The sequence below is a fragment of the Spinacia oleracea genome, chromosome 3 (assembly GCF_020520425.1).
Source record: "Spinacia oleracea cultivar Varoflay chromosome 3, BTI_SOV_V1, whole genome shotgun sequence".
NCBI lineage: Eukaryota > Viridiplantae > Streptophyta > Magnoliopsida > Caryophyllales > Amaranthaceae > Spinacia > Spinacia oleracea.
In genome coordinates, this window is record NC_079489.1 from 68,090,905 (window position 1) to 68,107,806 (window position 16,902).

The 16,902-nt window shown below is 40.2% G+C and overlaps 1 long non-coding RNA gene across 1 annotated transcript; it reads left to right on the forward strand.

Moving 5' to 3' along the window:
* Positions 1-246: 246 nt before the first annotated feature.
* On the forward strand, positions 247-12,560 carry LOC130470378 (uncharacterized). Its single transcript, XR_008930588.1, has 3 exons — positions 247-394; positions 11,689-11,781; positions 11,859-12,560. It is a non-coding gene; the product is annotated as an uncharacterized lncRNA (long non-coding RNA).
* The last annotated feature ends 4,342 nt before the right edge of the window (positions 12,561-16,902 follow it).

The following is a 16,902-nucleotide window of genomic DNA, read 5'->3' on the forward strand; positions in this document are numbered from 1 at the left end:
AATAAGAGACATCTTTTATAAAATAAGAGGTTTCTTAATAAAAGAAACCTATTATCTTAGGTAAGGGGTTTCTTTGATTGCAATTTAAGAAACCTCTTTTACAAGAAGTGGTCTCTTTCTATGTATTAAATATTTTTTCTAACCTAAGGAACCATTTTCCCAGTTAGGAGGTTTCTTTGTTAATTTTTAAAAAGAATTAATTAAATATGATAACAAATAAAAATCCTCCCTTTGTGATCCCAAAATTCCATTTCCTTTTCACTCCCCTCAAAACCCACACCGCCTTCACTCCCCGGAAAACTCACCATGCCACCGCCAATTCTCCAGCCGCGTCGCCGTTCCACTTCTCCCTCCTATGAGCGCCTCTTGTCTAACCACTTCCATTTATTTTGAGGTTTGCATCCTTGATTTTTTTTTGTTTACAGATTTCTCTCATCAACAAGTGAGTAATTCTTATTTAAATTATAAAGTTTAGGGCAATACTAAAGTTTGAATTACAAAAAAATCAGTCGAATACATTAAATACAGTCCATTTGTTGTCGGAAAAAATTGATGATTTGAGTCCAATTAAACTGTTTAGTTTTAATTATTACTATGCATTTAGTCGAATTTAAACTTGAACTTGTCTTGGTTAAAGAAAGAGTGTGAGGGGGTCGAAAAAGCGCGAGGCTAATGCGTGACCTTGTCCTTCGTGGGTGTGACGATTCTTTTTATTCAATCAAGTGTAATTGGATTTCCTGTGAGTATACACCCAATTTACTAGTAATATAGGAGTCGCCATTCAGTTTTTAACAACAATGAGAAAAACTGACAAAACCCGGTTATCGTGATATAAAGGGAGTGCAATTATGTTTGACCACGACGGCCGTAGGTTCCCTTGTGATCCCTGGTGTGGGGATCTCTCAATATACACCCGCAAGGTAGAGATTGAGGGTTCGGGGGACTGTAACTACTGAGAGGAGTAATTCGCTCGTCGATAACTCCAGAGGCAGGATATCCTTACTAGCTCAGCATAAATAATTGAAGGGACATGCGTTAACTATTAAACTAATCTGAGTTGATTTTAGCAATATGCAACATATAATACTAATTCGATCGTGATTATCTGATTTAAATAACATTAAGGGACCTAGCATGATAATCCGATTTCCCAAAAATATTATATTTGTTAGGCGTGATAGAACAATCATATTAGGTTAATTTAACAGTTCATAAAAAGGGCGAGGAAAGCAGTTAAATCATCGAAAAGGGACACATTACGGCGCACCCTTGAGAGGTGCGTCACGGTTCTCAGAAAACTAACCACTTTGACTTTTGCTATTTCTCCTTTTTATTTAACGAATCTCAATTATGGGACAGGATACGTTCTGTTCGATTTATGGATCGATTGCGACAGAACGCGTGAACAGTTTCGCAGCGAGAGGCTTAGGCTAAGGGGTTTAGAGTCAATACTCAGAATATATTATGTGTTGTTGTGTGTCCTTTTCACGTCGAACTTAGGGGTCTATTTATAGGAAAAAGTGGCGTAGAAAGATAGTTTTTCAGGAATTTGAATACGAAACGGATTAGGAAAAGAATCCGTCCCAGGTATTTTCGGCGCCCAGCTCTGGGCGCTGGAATTTTCGGCGCCCAGGGCTGGGCGTTGAAAATAGGGTTTGGCAGAATTCTTTGGTCAGATTCGGATTCCTTAAATCCGTAGAGTTTGAGACTTAATCGAGTCTTTTAGCGCGTATCAATTTTATGACGGAATGCGTCTGGGCCCGTTACGAACTGTAGGCTCGTTAGGATTTTAATTAATACGTAACTCTTATTTTCGAATCATATTAGGAATAGGATTCTCGCAGTTTTCTATCTCATTTAGGATTTATGTTGGAATGCAACACCTAATTCTGACAGGTTTCTATCTTTTTATTCTTACTACTTTTAGCAACTACCCTTTACGGCAGTTACTATTTTAAGCAGGTTTCCATAAATAGCAGGTTTCGGGTGAAATGAAAAGGGGAATTGAGATTCGTTTATTTTATAGGAGATGCGTTGTCAAGTGGAGTTTTTATGCTTTCATCATCGAACCTTTCCCTTGCGGGAATGGGGACAAAAGTAGGTGTCTACAGTTAGCCCCCACTTTGACTGAGTCTTGGAGTAAGACGATGGTCAAAGTATTAGACGGAGTGCGTCACACAAGCCATGGTGTATGTGACCTGTTTTGCGAGGGTCTCACGAGCCCCCGAGTGATAACCTTTGACTTAAGGGTCATCACTTGAAGTGTCGACATATCCCTCACGTGTCATTGGGATTTGTCAACTGATAGTATAGAAACTTCCTCACTTTGTCATTGGAAGGATCTAAAGGTGCGTAGAAACTACCTCACTTTGTCATTGGGAGTAGCTACAGATGTTTTCGAAATCAAAGCTGTAAAGTGTAATTGGGCCTGGCCAAGCCCAATCACGATGTAAAACGTTTTTAAAGATTCTCATTTTCAGGGCTAGCTAAACGAGAAAACCCCCTTGTTTTTATAGGACGTAAAACGAAGGAAAATCCAGCACATCGTTCTTTTTTGGAAAAACGGAAAACCAATCCTTTAATTTTTGGAAAAAGGGAAAACCAATCCTTTAATTTTTGGAAAAAGGGAAAACCAATCCTTTAATTTTTGGAAAAAGGGAAAACCAATCCTTTAATTTTTGGAAAAAGAGAAAACCAATAAAAGTTATCGCTGCAGCGACTAAGGACCTGCGCTGTTAGTGACGCAGACCCCGCCCGCTGAAGGTGGGCGAGCCTGTCCGCTGAGGGTGGACCCCCCGTCCGATAGAAGTTGACGAATCTGTTTTGATGTTTTTGAAAATAAGGACCTACGCGGTTTATGACGTAGACCCCGCCGGCTGAAGATGGCGAACCTGTCCGCTGAGGGTGGACGCCCCGTCCGTTAGCAGTGGACGAATCTGTTTTGAAATTGTGTTTTTTTTTTAAAATAAGGACCTACATGGTTTGCGCCGTAGACCCCGCCGGCTGAAGATGGCGAGCCTATTTTAAATTTGAAGACTTTATTTTTGTCGAAAACTGAGGACCTGCGCGGCTAGTGACGCAGACCCCGCCCGCTGAGGGTGGGAGCCCATTTTGAATTTCTTATTTTGCCTATGTAGAAGGGCTTTTGTGATTACAACCTGTTGGTGGGTTGACAATGTGTTTAGATGGACCATAGTCTCGTGGTCATCACCTTTCATGGTTTTGAGCTAGTCTTTGCGGCTCAATTTTGCCACTACTTGGGTCCTTGATTAGGGGACTATGTATAAGTATCAACGGTGACCTTTGTCTTGAGGTCGTAATCCGGTTTTATATTTTGAGTTTATCCAAACACGGGACTTCGCACAGCGTACGTAGTCTGGGAATATTGTTTTTAACTTTGTATACTCAATGTTTTCTTTCGAGCCCTCAAGCACTCGTGCTTGACGGTCATTTCTTGTCAAAGAGGTTCCTTGGGGATACGCATTCTGTAATGTCCTTGATCGTGTTTGGGATCGTGCTCGTAAGTGCGAGCGATCTTTGTAGTGGTGCGCTACTTTGACAAAGTCGTGAGGTGCGACTTTCGGCAATTTTCAAGTCGAATGAGTATGGCAGGGCCCACTAGAAGTTAGGGCCTTTTTTTGAGCCTGGGTTCATTTTTGGCGCCTAGGCCTGGGCGTTGAAATAATTCGCGCCCAGGTGGGGCGTTGAAAATGTTGTTTGGGCTGGTCTTTCGATGACACAGTTGGCCTCTTGTTCATTCGTTTATTTCACTTGGAAGTTCTATGTATTCTCTTTTCTTTTGTTTTTTTCTTTGTTTTTAGAACGTGATGATTTTCTTGGGAAGCCGTAGCCGATTGGTGGACTACGGTGCTTATCGCTTTGGGGCGATTATTTTAAGGAACTGTAAGGCGTACAGTTATTGCGATAGTTGGGCGAGTCTATATGGCCCGAGGAACATACCTTGAGGTGTAAGACTTTGATCGCCCTTATATTTTTTGAACGTGTTCGTGAATGATGATATGTATGTGCGAACGAGCGTTCATAGAATGGCCGTTGTGTGTGGTCCATTAATCAGATTACTTGAATTGTTTTTTTTGAGCAATGACTGATTTTGAATAGTTTGCTTAGAAGCTTGATAGGGTTTAGGCCTATTCATGAAGCGGGCTTAAACATCGTACCCTTTCGATTGTTCAAACATTTGCTTTTTCGATTTTTTTATTTTGCTATAGTCGTTTCGTAGCTTGGAGCTCCCAAGTATGCATGTTGGGATGCTTCCTTTTGGCGTACGATTTTTGTAGGTTCTTTCGAGAAAGATGCCTTGGGGTTCCGCTCGTGTAGGTGCGAGCTATCCCTTCCGTGGTAGGTAATATTTTGCTACCTTTAATCCTTAATGTAGAAGTCGTGTGTCTTGCATTTTGAATTTGGGCGATAAGTAGTCTTTGCCTCTTTTACATGTGTTCTTGGTCATGCCTGCAATATGCCTTACTCTTCTTTTAGACTTGTACCGTGGGACGGTTGAATTTATGGTGCGACGTAGGCTTGTGTGGCCTAACGGTGTGTCTTAGAACATTCCTCCAGGTGTTGGGATATTATTATTTTTTGCATTGGAGTATTTCATCATTCCTCGTTCAGGTGTCCGAACAAGTGTGGCATTTTCTGCATGGGTTTGCACGGCTTATTACTTCGTTCGATGCGAGGATTCATAGGTGTTTCTTTCTTATTTTTATATCTGGGCAAAACTTGGCTAGCAGAAAGATTCAGCGCCCAGGCTGGGGCGTTAAAGATATCGGCGCCTAGCTCTGGGCGTTAAAAATGATTTCTGGGTATATTTTGACAGTTCTTATCCTTCATTTTTCTTTCGCTTTTGCTTTGGAACGAGGTAGACTGTGTAGCGGGCGCTTGTAGGGCGAGCGTTATGTGCAGTAGTGTGATCGGAGTTTTGGTGACTCGCGATTTTCAGTTACCCTTGATAGTGGGGTGACTTTATATATTCTAAGTAGTGCTTAGAACTTGGGAGGGGTCGTAGCCATTCTAAGGTTCGTTTTACACGATTAAAGCTTAGGATTGTGCCCCTATGATGTATGTATAGCATTAGCTTCGAGAATTTGCGATAAAATCGTCATTTCGAGCATTTTTAGAGTGGTTTTCTCAAGCCCCCAATTGTAGCTACGGGATTGGCTTGGTGCTGTAATACTGTGCATACGTCTTTATGCATTCATGGTGACATGGATCATGAATAGTTTGAACCAGGCTCGTTTAGTGCGAGGTACGTTCGAGTAGTGACTTGCTACTTCTCTTGTAAATGTCGTATTATGCGACATTGCCATGGTCAAGGTAGTCACATGTTGAAGTATGCCTTGACCAAAAGCTAGGTGCCTTTCTTTACCCATAATCATATTTAGAAATCTCTTGACTCACTTGCAACATTGAGATAAACGCATACTTAGCTTAAACCAACGACACTTTATTATGTTCGAAGAAGTCTTTGAAAATCATTTGAAAATTATTTAAAATCCGAGTCCTACTATGTACAACCCGAGGTGTCCTAGGTAAGTTGACTTATAGAAGGGTTCGTACAGGATTACATGAATCAAAATACTGTTACGATTTTTGGAATGCTGTCTAAGGATTTGCTGGAAGCCAGGGTGCAGGCGTCAAGATATACTTGTGCCCGTTTGGCATGTGCTTTAGGCTTTTAGGGCCATCTTTTCCAGAATTGCGGGAATATAAACCGTTTTCAAATCGACTTAGATTTACTTGGTGTATGTCTGCACAAAAGGTCAAGGTATGCTTAGTTCTTTCCCTAGCTCTTTCATTTCAATTTTTAGCCCCCAGTTGCTATTATGTCTTCCCATTAATGATGCTTTTAGATTTTGATTTTAGATGCCCGTGTCATATGTCTGAGTAGGGTGAGCCTTGGTTAAGTGCCAAGTCCTATTGACAATGTCTGTTTTGTTTTTTTTTTTCAAAGGGGATTCGCAAGCATTCGAATTACCATGAACGGGTGCCCTGAGTTCGAATGAACGATGGGGCGATGCAGTAGAACAATTCTCTTTATTGCAAGCTTACTGCCTTTACTACTTGTTGGCGACTATGACTGTGTCTAGTGGTGAAAGAAGGTCTTCAAGCGAACGACTATGTCTGGTGGTGAAAGAAAGTCTTTAAGTGAGTTAGTTTGATTTTAGGGAGGGTCAAGTCGAGTACTTTAGAGGTCATGGACGCTTGCGCTAGCCCCCCATTCAATTGAGGCAAAGCGATCTTTTGAGTCTTGGCTAAGTGCCTAGGAGTGTGAGAGCTCCTTCTGGCAAGGGTACGTGCCCTTATTATTTTTCGATGTGTGCTCATTAATTTTGGCATCTTGATGACTTGGATTCTTCCTTTGACCTAAATTTTTCTTTCGACTTGGATTGCAAGTAATTAAATTTCAATAAGGGACTTCTATTTTTATTCTTGTTTTTCTATAGGCTTTAATATTTTTGCAAATTGGTTGGACCGAATCATGGATTGCCTACGTATCTGCCTTAAATAGATTTAATTTGAAATCAGGTCTTGCGTAGTTCTTAGCCTAGAAAATGGTTTCATAGAATGCCGATTTTAAACGAGTATGTTCTGAGGTGGAAACATATTATTTGAAACGGTAGAATAAGTGAACTTTATTATTATTTAAATCTGCTGCCTTGCCGTAAGCCAAAAAATTTGTTTTATATTTTTGAGTACATGTATTTTCTTTTCATGTGTTTTTTTTTTTTGGTACGTATACCTGAATACGTGTTGTACCCCTCCAAATGTTCGTTATTTTTCCGTGCATGTGCGGATAAAATGACGAGCACTTCTGGACAAATTTTTCAGCAAGCAGAGAGAATCGGCGCCCAGGCTTGGGCGCTAAAGATTTCGGCGCCCAGCTCTGGGCGCTGAAAATGGTTTCTGGGCGGATATTTTTTGGTGCGCTAAATGCTTCTTTATTTTTATTTTTAGACTAACTTTAGAGGCGCTTTTGCAAAGTTTCTTTTTTATTATTCACATTTTATTATTTTTTTTGCACTTTTCATTTGTTTCCTTTTTTTTTGTGTTTGTGACTCAAGACGGCTTGAAAGATGGGTTGAATGAGATAGGAGAATTTGTATAGGTGTTGGTCAAGCATGAGGATTATATCTGCTAGGGCTCACAATTTGCAGCTTCGTGCTAGTGTCACGAGTTTACATCAACCAAGGCCAATGAGCAGCATGGGGATGGCTCAAGGGTATATCAACATGATGTATCCACACAAGTTATATGGTCATTATGCTAATGGTGGTATAAGAGCAGGTTAAGGGGTATGACGCACGTGCCAATGGCCGTGCGTGGTGTGCGGTTGACAACGAGTTCAAGAACAAGAGTCGAGGTAATGGTTTCTTGGGTCATGACAATGAGAACATGGATAGGTTAAATGAGCCGAACAGGGACCCCAGAGCGAAGGCGTCTAAGAGCATAAGGATTGGAAAGGGTAGACATCGTAGAATTTTATGATTTGGATTGGTTGACTCACTTCTTTTCCTTCGTTTACTTGGGTAGATTTCGCACTTTGAGAGGTATGGGCTAAGTATTTCATGGCTCTTTTCGCTCTCCCTTTTCTCTTCCCTTTTTTTCTTTTGCTTGGGATTTCTCCCCAACATAAATCCTTCAAATTTTTAATTTGGGCTAAAAGGTAGATGGTTGTGGTCTTTGAGTCACGAGGCGAGACTGAGTGAGCCTCGTTTGGTAGGCCTATAGTGGACCTTTAATTTTAGTAGGCCTAGGGTGGACCTTTAAATTGTCTTACTTTGCAAGCGTATTTAGTCGTTTCTAAAAATGTGCAAATAGCGTAGATTCAAAATGTTGTTTTTACCTTATTGAATTTTAACGAAAGAATTACATCGAAAATAATTTTTTGCTTCTTTTCAGATTCCAGTTTCTGGGATTTAATTGGAAGTTGTGATTTAGACTCAAACTTTCATTAATCTTTCTGATTATAACCCGTGTATGAATACAAGGAGGTGGCCTAGACTCAAAATAATGACATGGCGTAAGCCTATAACACTTGACCAAGCGACTCTCAGACTTAGGCTAATTGGACCATAACTTTCGTTGGTTGACACTTTAGATTTTAACCCTTGGGTGTTCATTTGTCAAGAGCCATTTTGCTTAATGTTGGCAAGGTAGTTAGTTGGGGAGATCGAATTTTTATTTTTGCAAGGCTAGAATCATTATTGCGGCTTCTCTCTTAGTGTGTATTGCTTTACCCAATGGTAGCCTTATGGTATGCCGATTTGGGTATTTTCATGGTTGGTCATGTTGCATGCATGGAAAATCTTTTAGTCCGTACTTAGTAGTATTTCAAGGAGCGAGTGACTCGAGAGCACTATGATAGTCGTGACCCAATGTGATTATAAGCCTTGGGGCCATTAATTTTTTTCTTTTCCAATGGTATTAACACCTTAGGTTCACTTTGGGGGTTGTGCGACTATGGGGGAATGATTTCCAGAATGTGACCGTTTCCATTTTGCAAATACTATAATATATATTCTTTTTATTGGTGAGAGAGTATTGAGGCCGTGGACTCTTAGCAAGGGATGACAATTACATATGGGTGCTTATTGATTTAAATGTTAGGACGGGAGACTCAATATGTTTTAACCTTTTAACTTGCAGAACGACACCAAGCATTAGGACCGATTCTATGGATAAGACAACTAAGACTTAGGATTTGGATTGTACTTTTGGCATAGCCTAGTCTAGACTCGGATTTATTTATTTTTTATTTGAACATTATATTTTCTTGAAGACTCTATTTGAACATTATTTTTTGAATACTTTGCCCATGTGACATTCAAGGTCATTTAATTAGCATGTTCGGTTTTTGGTACCGAGCATTGTCGTCGTAGGAGGCCTAACAACGATACAAAGAATCATTTTATTTTTCGCGAGTCGCTTTTGAAATCGAGTGCTTTGCTTACGCCCTCGTAGCAATTCTTTTTTATGAACATTTTTTGCTACGTATTTTCCTTTCGTGCGGGCACCGAAGCTGTTGCGCCTGACCAGAAGGCCTAGCAGCAACTTCAGCGCCCAGCGAGGGGCGTGAGAATTTCTGGCGCCCAACCAGGGGCGTTGAAAATGCGTCCCTGGCTGGTTCTCGTTTTCTGTCTTCTGTTTATGCGACTTCGACGTGCGTGCTTGCCTAATAAAGTCCTTTACGCGTAGCAGCCTTTGTGGGATTCGTTACAGGCCATCCCGAGCGTCGCTTATTTTGTGGCGATCATTCGGGTTTGCGGAACACGTGTTTTGATATAACTCTTTGGTAAATTAGTCTATGAATGTTTGGGCAATTTTTAAGGTCGTTGGTTTTCTAGAATTATTTGTCTAGCATTATTAGTACACACAATCATAACATAGTCACATAGTTCGTTACACATAACTACATTACAAACATGGATTTGAAAATTAAATATGTCACGTAGTTTATGATAGGCTTCTATGGGTAGTTTTTGCGCCTGGCTTGGTACCGCTTCTATCGTAGATCAAACACATGCCCCGGTCGAGGTAGTGTCTTCAACAGACGAATTTCGCTCAAGAGGCCAACCCGCAAGTGCAAGCCAAGGGGGCATGCAGGCGAGAGGGACCTAATGAGCGAGCGATTGGGTTCGGGATAGGTGTACTACCTGCACAAGTACCGAGTGGGAAACATGCGCGACGTATGCACCCCCTATTGGCGAAAAAAGGTATCCTTAGTCCCAACTCCCGAGGGAGCCGAGATTCGTTATGCGGTTCTTCCCGTTCACATTAATATGCTGATTTTCAGGTCGTCCCAACTTGATGGGGAAATAAACGCGGGGTAGGATCGTTTCACCCTTCGGCTATTTTGATTACCTACAAGCACGAGTATTTCCTTCACTATCCCCAGCGGAGTCGCCACTGTGAGGGGGTCGAAAAAGCGCGAGGCTAATGCGTGACCTTGTCCCTCGTGGGTGTGACGATTCTTTTTATTCAATCAAGTGTAATTGGATTTCCTGTGAGTATACACCCAATTGACTAGTAATATAGGAGTCGCCATTCAGTTTTTAACAACAATGAGAAAAACTGACAAAACCCGGTTATCGTGACATAAAGGGAGTGCAATTATGTTTGACCACGACGGCCGTAGGTTCCCTTGTGATCCCTGGTGTGGGGATCTCTCAATATACACCCGCAAGGTAGAGATTGAGGGTTCGGGGGACTGTAACTACTGAGAGGAGTAATTCGCTCGTCCATAACTCCAGAGGCAGGATATCCTTACTAGCTCAACATAAATAATTGAAGGGACATGCGTTAACTATTAAACTAATCTGAGTTGATTTTAGCAATATGCAACATATAATACTAATTCGATCGTGATTATCTGATTTAAATAACATTAAGGGACCTAGCATGATAATCCGATTTCCCAAAAATATTATATTTGTTAGGCGTGATAGAACAATCATATTAGGTTAGTTTAACAGTTCATAAAAAGGGCGAGGAAAGCAGTTAAATCATCGAAAAGGGACACATTACGACGCACCCTTGAGAGGTGCGTCACGGTTCTCAGAAAACTAACCACTTTGACTTTGCTATTTCTCCTTTTTATTTAACGAATCTCAATTATGGGACAGGATACGTTCTGTTCGATTTATGGATCGATTGCGACAGAACGCGTGAACAGTTTCGCAGCGAGAGGCTTAGGCTAAGGGGTTTAGAGTTAATACTCAGAATATATTATGTGTTGTTGTGTGTCCTTTTCACGTCGAACTTAGGGGTCTATTTATAGGAAAAAGTGGCGTAGAAAGATAGTTTTTCAGGAATTTGAATACGAAACGGATTAGGAAAAGAATCCGTCCCAGGTACTTTCGGCGCCCAGCTCTGGGCGCTGGAATTTTCGGCGCCCAGGGCTGGGCGTTGAAAATAGGGTCTGGCAGAATTCTTTGGTCAGATTCGGATTCCTGAAATCCGTAGAGTTTGAGACTTAATCGAGTCTTTTAGCGCGTATCAATTTTATGACGGAATGCGTCTGGGCCCGTTACGAACTCTAGGCTCGTTAGGATTTTAATTAATACGTAACTCTTATTTCCGAATCATATTAGGAATAGGATTCTCGCAGTTTTCTATCTCATTTAGGATTTATGTTGGAATGCAACACCTAATTCTGACAGGTTTCTATCTTTTTATTCTTACTAATTTTAGCAACTACCCTTTACGGCAGTTACTATTTTAAGCAGGTTTCCATAAATAGCAGGTTTCGGGTGAAATGAAAAGGGGAATTGAGATTCGTTTATTTTATAGGAGATGCGTTGTCAAGTGGAGTTTTTATGCTTTCATCATCGAACCTTTCCCTTGCGGGAATGGGGACAAAAGTAGGTGTCTACGAAGAGGGCGATTGGAAAATTGATGGTATTATCAAATTGTATCTGTCTTCTTAGTTCTCAAATTCAAGTGTCAAGGTTGATCTTTCGTTTCCTTTGTTTTTAGCTCGAATCTAATCACTTAAATTAATCGAATCATACCATTTTCTATAATTGTATGTCTTAATTGGTAATGGTTTGCTGCAATTACATAGTCATTGGTATTGGTTTAATGAAATTACAACGTAAAAAGCGAAAATTCGTGAATGAAATTATAGTATCAACTTGTGCCTATCACTCTCTGTGTGTGCAATCACAGTTTGTCACCTCCAGAATATGTCAAGTGAGCTTTGCTGGAGAACTGTTGGAGTACTTTGAATAACAGTTGTGATGGGACACCTAATACCTTAAGGTAAATATTCTAGTATATCAAGTGTTATGATTGTGCTGAATTGAAGCCTCATATTGTTAATTTGGTTTGTATGGTAGAGGCTTCCCTGCTTGGACTTGTACTGGGTATTTTCAACAGTAAGGAGCCTTATGTGTTTCAGCAGGAGTATCAAATGCGGAAAATGAAGCAGGCAAGTGTTGCCTTCTGCTAAATTTTTTTATGATAGGATTCGCTACATCCTCAACGAAACAAGTATATACTTCAATAGTCGTGCTCATGTGTGTCAATTTCTATTTTTCATAAATCATTGTGGTCGAATAAAACTGAATGCAGATGAATTATTGAGTTGAATAAAACTGAATTATGTCCAATCAAATATTTTAGTCGAGCTGAACTTAATTTAATCAGATGAAACAAAATTAGGTTGAATCTGATTCTGTTATTTATTAAGCAAAGTGACTGATTTCGTTATTAGTGTTTATGAAAGATTTGAGTTATATGTATTATGGTCTTGCTTGTTGCAGTGGTTGGTTAAGTATTTGTGGATTAGGAACACAAATTTCTTGGATGCCATTCCCTTCTAAGAAATTCAGTCATATGTATAATATGGTCTTCTGGCCTTCCTTCTAAGAAATCTTCGACTATAGTGGTCATGTACTTTTTGGCTTATTTCTAATAGTCTGAAGAGTTGTCTCCTTTGTATAGATAATCTGATAGAGTCATCTTCTTTGCATAGAATGTATCATATATTGTGTCAGATGTGTCTTCTAGCAGTGAGTTTTGTGGTGTTTAATGTTTGGATTTTAGGTTTTTTGAGGAAATCAGACTGGGGCTAGAGTTGAAGGACTTCACTATGCAGCAACGACGGCTTGCACACATGCGTTTCTTAGGGGAGCTATGTAACTATGAGCATGTGGATTCATCTGTTATCTTGAGATGCTATACTAGATGAAGATCTTGAAGATGGTATAGATTATGAAGATGATGATATGATGTAGGTGATTTATGACTTCATTTTAATTTTAGAATTTTGTATTCCTTTACAGATAAAATTATGGGACGAAACATTAAGTACCTTTAGACGAAAATATTTTTTGTAAGATTTTTTTGGGATTAATGAAAGATTTGGATTATTTTGGTATTATTAGTATGTTATACTTTTGTAAAAAAATAATATTACTATCAGGTGGCAAAAAAAATAGCTACGGGCCTCGAACCCGAAATATAGGGTCGTAATACATTACAATTCAGTGCACAAAAAAAAGTATGTGCGGTGCAATTGAACGCAAAAAAATTTCAGCACAAAAAAAAAAATTAAGAAACCTCTTTTCGAGAAAAGTGGTTTTTTAGGTATATTAATTATTTATTCCCAGCAAAATATAAGAGACCTCTTTTCTGGAAATTTGGTTTCTTAAATAAAATTAAAGAGACCTCTTTTCGATTGGGGGTGGTCTTTTTGATTTTATAAAGAAACCACTTTTCTAGAATAAGTGGTTCCTTACATAGGGTAATTAAATAATAAATTTAATATATAAATAACCATCTTTCTAGGGCAGGTGGTTTCTTATTTTTTAGCAAAGAAACCACCCCAAAAAAATAGTTTCTTAACCTAAGAGACTTGTGATTCCGAAACCACCTCTCATGAGGTCTTTTTTTTTAGGTGGTTTCTTTTGGGTTTTGTTAGGTAGTGTAGACACTAGTGTAATCTGGTAACTGTTAGGTTATGATACATATGAATAAACATAAATCATGCGGAAAAACCATAAAGCCAGGAAACATATTATTAACACATAATCATTTAGCATAATTAAGATGCATACACTTTGTAGCGTGCCCTCCCTAGCTGCGCCCGAACCGAACAAGAACAAGTCTTTAGGACTCCAAGTGTCGTCCCTCCGTAGATAGTCCACAGCACGTCCGGATCCGCCTTAAGCTTGACCAACTAGAATCGCCCTTAAGTTAGTATGAAATTCGGCTATTATGGGGCAAGGGAGTGACTGATTTTTCTTGAAAATTTTACCTTTGAATACTTCAATTCCCGATCTAAATATGTGACCCTAGGCACCTATTTATAGAGTTATGGAAAAGGTCTTGTAATCCTACTAGGATACGAATTAATTAACTTAGAATCCTAGTAGAACTCTAAATCAATTAATTTATCCTTTTAGGTTTAGGATTTAATCATATGTAGAATCCTGATAGCTTTAGGATTCACAAACACTCACGCACGCACGAGCCGCACGCCCATGCGCAAGCCTCGCGGCCCACGCACGGCGCGCAGCCCCGCAGCCCATTATGCGCGCGCGCCAAGGCTTGGCTGGGCCTGGCCTTGCGCTGGGCCTGGTCGAGCTTGGCGTGTGTTTGTTGCGTGTTTGCTTGCTGGGCGATGGCCCGGCTTCGTGCTGGGCCTTCGTCAGGCAGGCCTCGTCCGATGCTAATTCGTACGATACGCTTCTGATTAAATTCTCGATTTCGGAATTTATTACCGATACGAACAATATTTAATATTTCCGATTTCGGAATTAATTTCCGTTTCGAACAAATATTTAATATTTCCGTTTCCGAAATTATTTTCCGATTTCGATAATATTTCTGATTCTGACAATATTTCCGATTCCGGCAATATTTCCATTTCCAATAATATTTTCCGATACGTACCATGTTTCCGTTTCCGGCAACATCTACGACTTGGATAATATTTATATTTCCGATACGATCCATATTTCCGTTTCCGGCAATATCATCGTTTCCGGAGTATTCATTTCTTGCTTATGACGATCTTAGCTCCCACTGAAACCAAGATCCGTCGATTCCGAATATCCATAGATGGAGTATTTAATGCCATTAAATACTTGATCCGTTTACGTACTATTTGTGTGACCCTACGGGTTCAGTCAAGAGTAAGCTGTGGATTAATATCATTAATTCCACTTGAACTGAAGCGGCCTCTAGCTAGGCATTCAGCTCACTTGATCTCACTGAATTATTAACTTGTTAATTAATACTGAACCGCATTTATTAGACTTAACATTTAATGCATACTTGGACCAAGGGCATTATTTTATCCAGTCTCCCACTTGTCCTTAGGGACAAGTGTGCATTTCCTAATTCCTTTGTCGCTCGATGCTTGCTCTTGAACATAAGGTAAGAGTTGTCATCCTTATTACGTCCAGAGGTATTTCTCGTTTTCAGAGTTCAACTGATCAAATAAACAAATAATCATAGCTTATGATTCATCCGAGCACGGCCATGCATTTTACAGTTTCTAGCTCTCCGAGTGGCCTTGTACAACTTTTAAGCATCTCATCCCGATTTATGGGAGGACAATCCCAATCTTGCGATCTTGAGATTAGACTTCGTTTGATAGGTGATTACCTGAGCGTTGCCTTTATAGCCTCCTTTTTACGGTGCGACGGTTGGTCAATGTCAAAGTAACCAGTTCTCAAACAAGTAATCTCAAATCACTCAGGTATTGAGGATTTAGTGTCTAATAATTTTAATGAAATTTACTTATGACAGATTTTCATCTCTTACAGTAAAGTTTCATAGGTCTGTCCGATACTAGTCTTCCCAAAGTAAGTATCTATGCAAATGATTATGACATTGCCATGTCCACATAGTTCAAGAAACAGAACTACTAGTCATCTTGCATTCTAGTCGTCTAACGTTTTCTATGCGTCCATCTTTATAGAAAACTCCGACCAGGGACCATTTTCAACTTTTGACATTCAAGTTCACTTGATAGACATTTCTTAGTCACAGGACTGGTCATGACAGTCTATCTTGAATATATAGTCAAATTGAAGGGACTCATCATTTAATAAACCACAAATTAAATGGAAAAATGAATTCTATTCATTTTTTGTGAATGATTAACCAATAATGTTTTACAAAGAATTAAACTCTAAAACTTTAAAACATTCAACAAGGACATCATAGCCATTCTCCAATATGCTTGATTCCCATAGCTGCAGTGTGCGAGTTGTGCTTCGCCTGCGGCAGAGGTTTAGTCAATGGATCTGATATGTTGTCATCAGTTCCAATCTTGCTTATCTCGACTTCTTTTCTTTCAACGAACTCTCGTAGAAGGTGAAATCTACGAAGTACATGCTTGACTCTTTGGTGGTGTCTAGGCTCCTTTGCCTGTGCAATAGCTCCGTTATTATCACAATATAGGGCTATTGCTCCTTTAATGGAGGGGACTAAACCAAGTTCACCTATGAACTTCCTTAGCCATATAGCTTCCTTTGCTGCTTCATGTGCAGCAATGTACTCCGCTTCAGTTGTAGAATCCGCAATGGTGCTTTGCTTAGAACTTTTCCATCTTACTGCACCTCCGTTAAGGCAGAAGACAAACCCAGACTGTGATCTGAAATCATCTTTGTCGGTTTGGAAACTTGCATCCGTATAGCCTTTAACAATTAATTCATCATCTCCACCATAGACCAGGAAGTCATCTTTGTGCCTTTTCAGGTACTTCAGAATATTCTTGGCAGCAGTCCAAAATGCCTCTCTTGGGTCTGACTGGTATCTGCTCGTAGCACTGAGTGCGCACGCAACATCCGGGCGTGTACATATCATAGCATACATTATTGAACCAATCAATGATGCATATGGAATCCCACTCATTCGTCTACTCTCATCAAGTGTTTCTGGGCACTGAGTCTTGCTTAGAATCATTCCATGAGACATGGGCAGGTAGTCTCGCTTGGAGTCTGCCATCTTGAACCTTTCAAGCACCTTATTGATATAAGTGCTTTGACTAAGTCCAATCATATTTTTAGATCTATCTCTGTAAATCTTGATGCCAATATGTATTGTGCTTCTCCTTTTAGGTTTAGGATTTAATCATATGTAGAATCCCGATAGCTTTAGGATTCACAAACACTCACGCACGCACGAGCCGCACGCCCATGCGACAGCCTCGCGGCCCACGCACAGCGCACAGCCCCGCAGCCCATTATGCGCGCGTGCCAAGGCTTGGCTGGGCCTGGCCTTGCGCTGGGCCTGGTCGAGCTTGGTGTGTGTTTGTTGCGTGTTTGCTTGCTGGGCGATGGCCCGGCTTCGTGCTGGGCCTTCGTCTGGCAGGCATCGTCCGATGCTAATTCGTACGATACGCTTCTGATTAAAGTCTCGATTCCG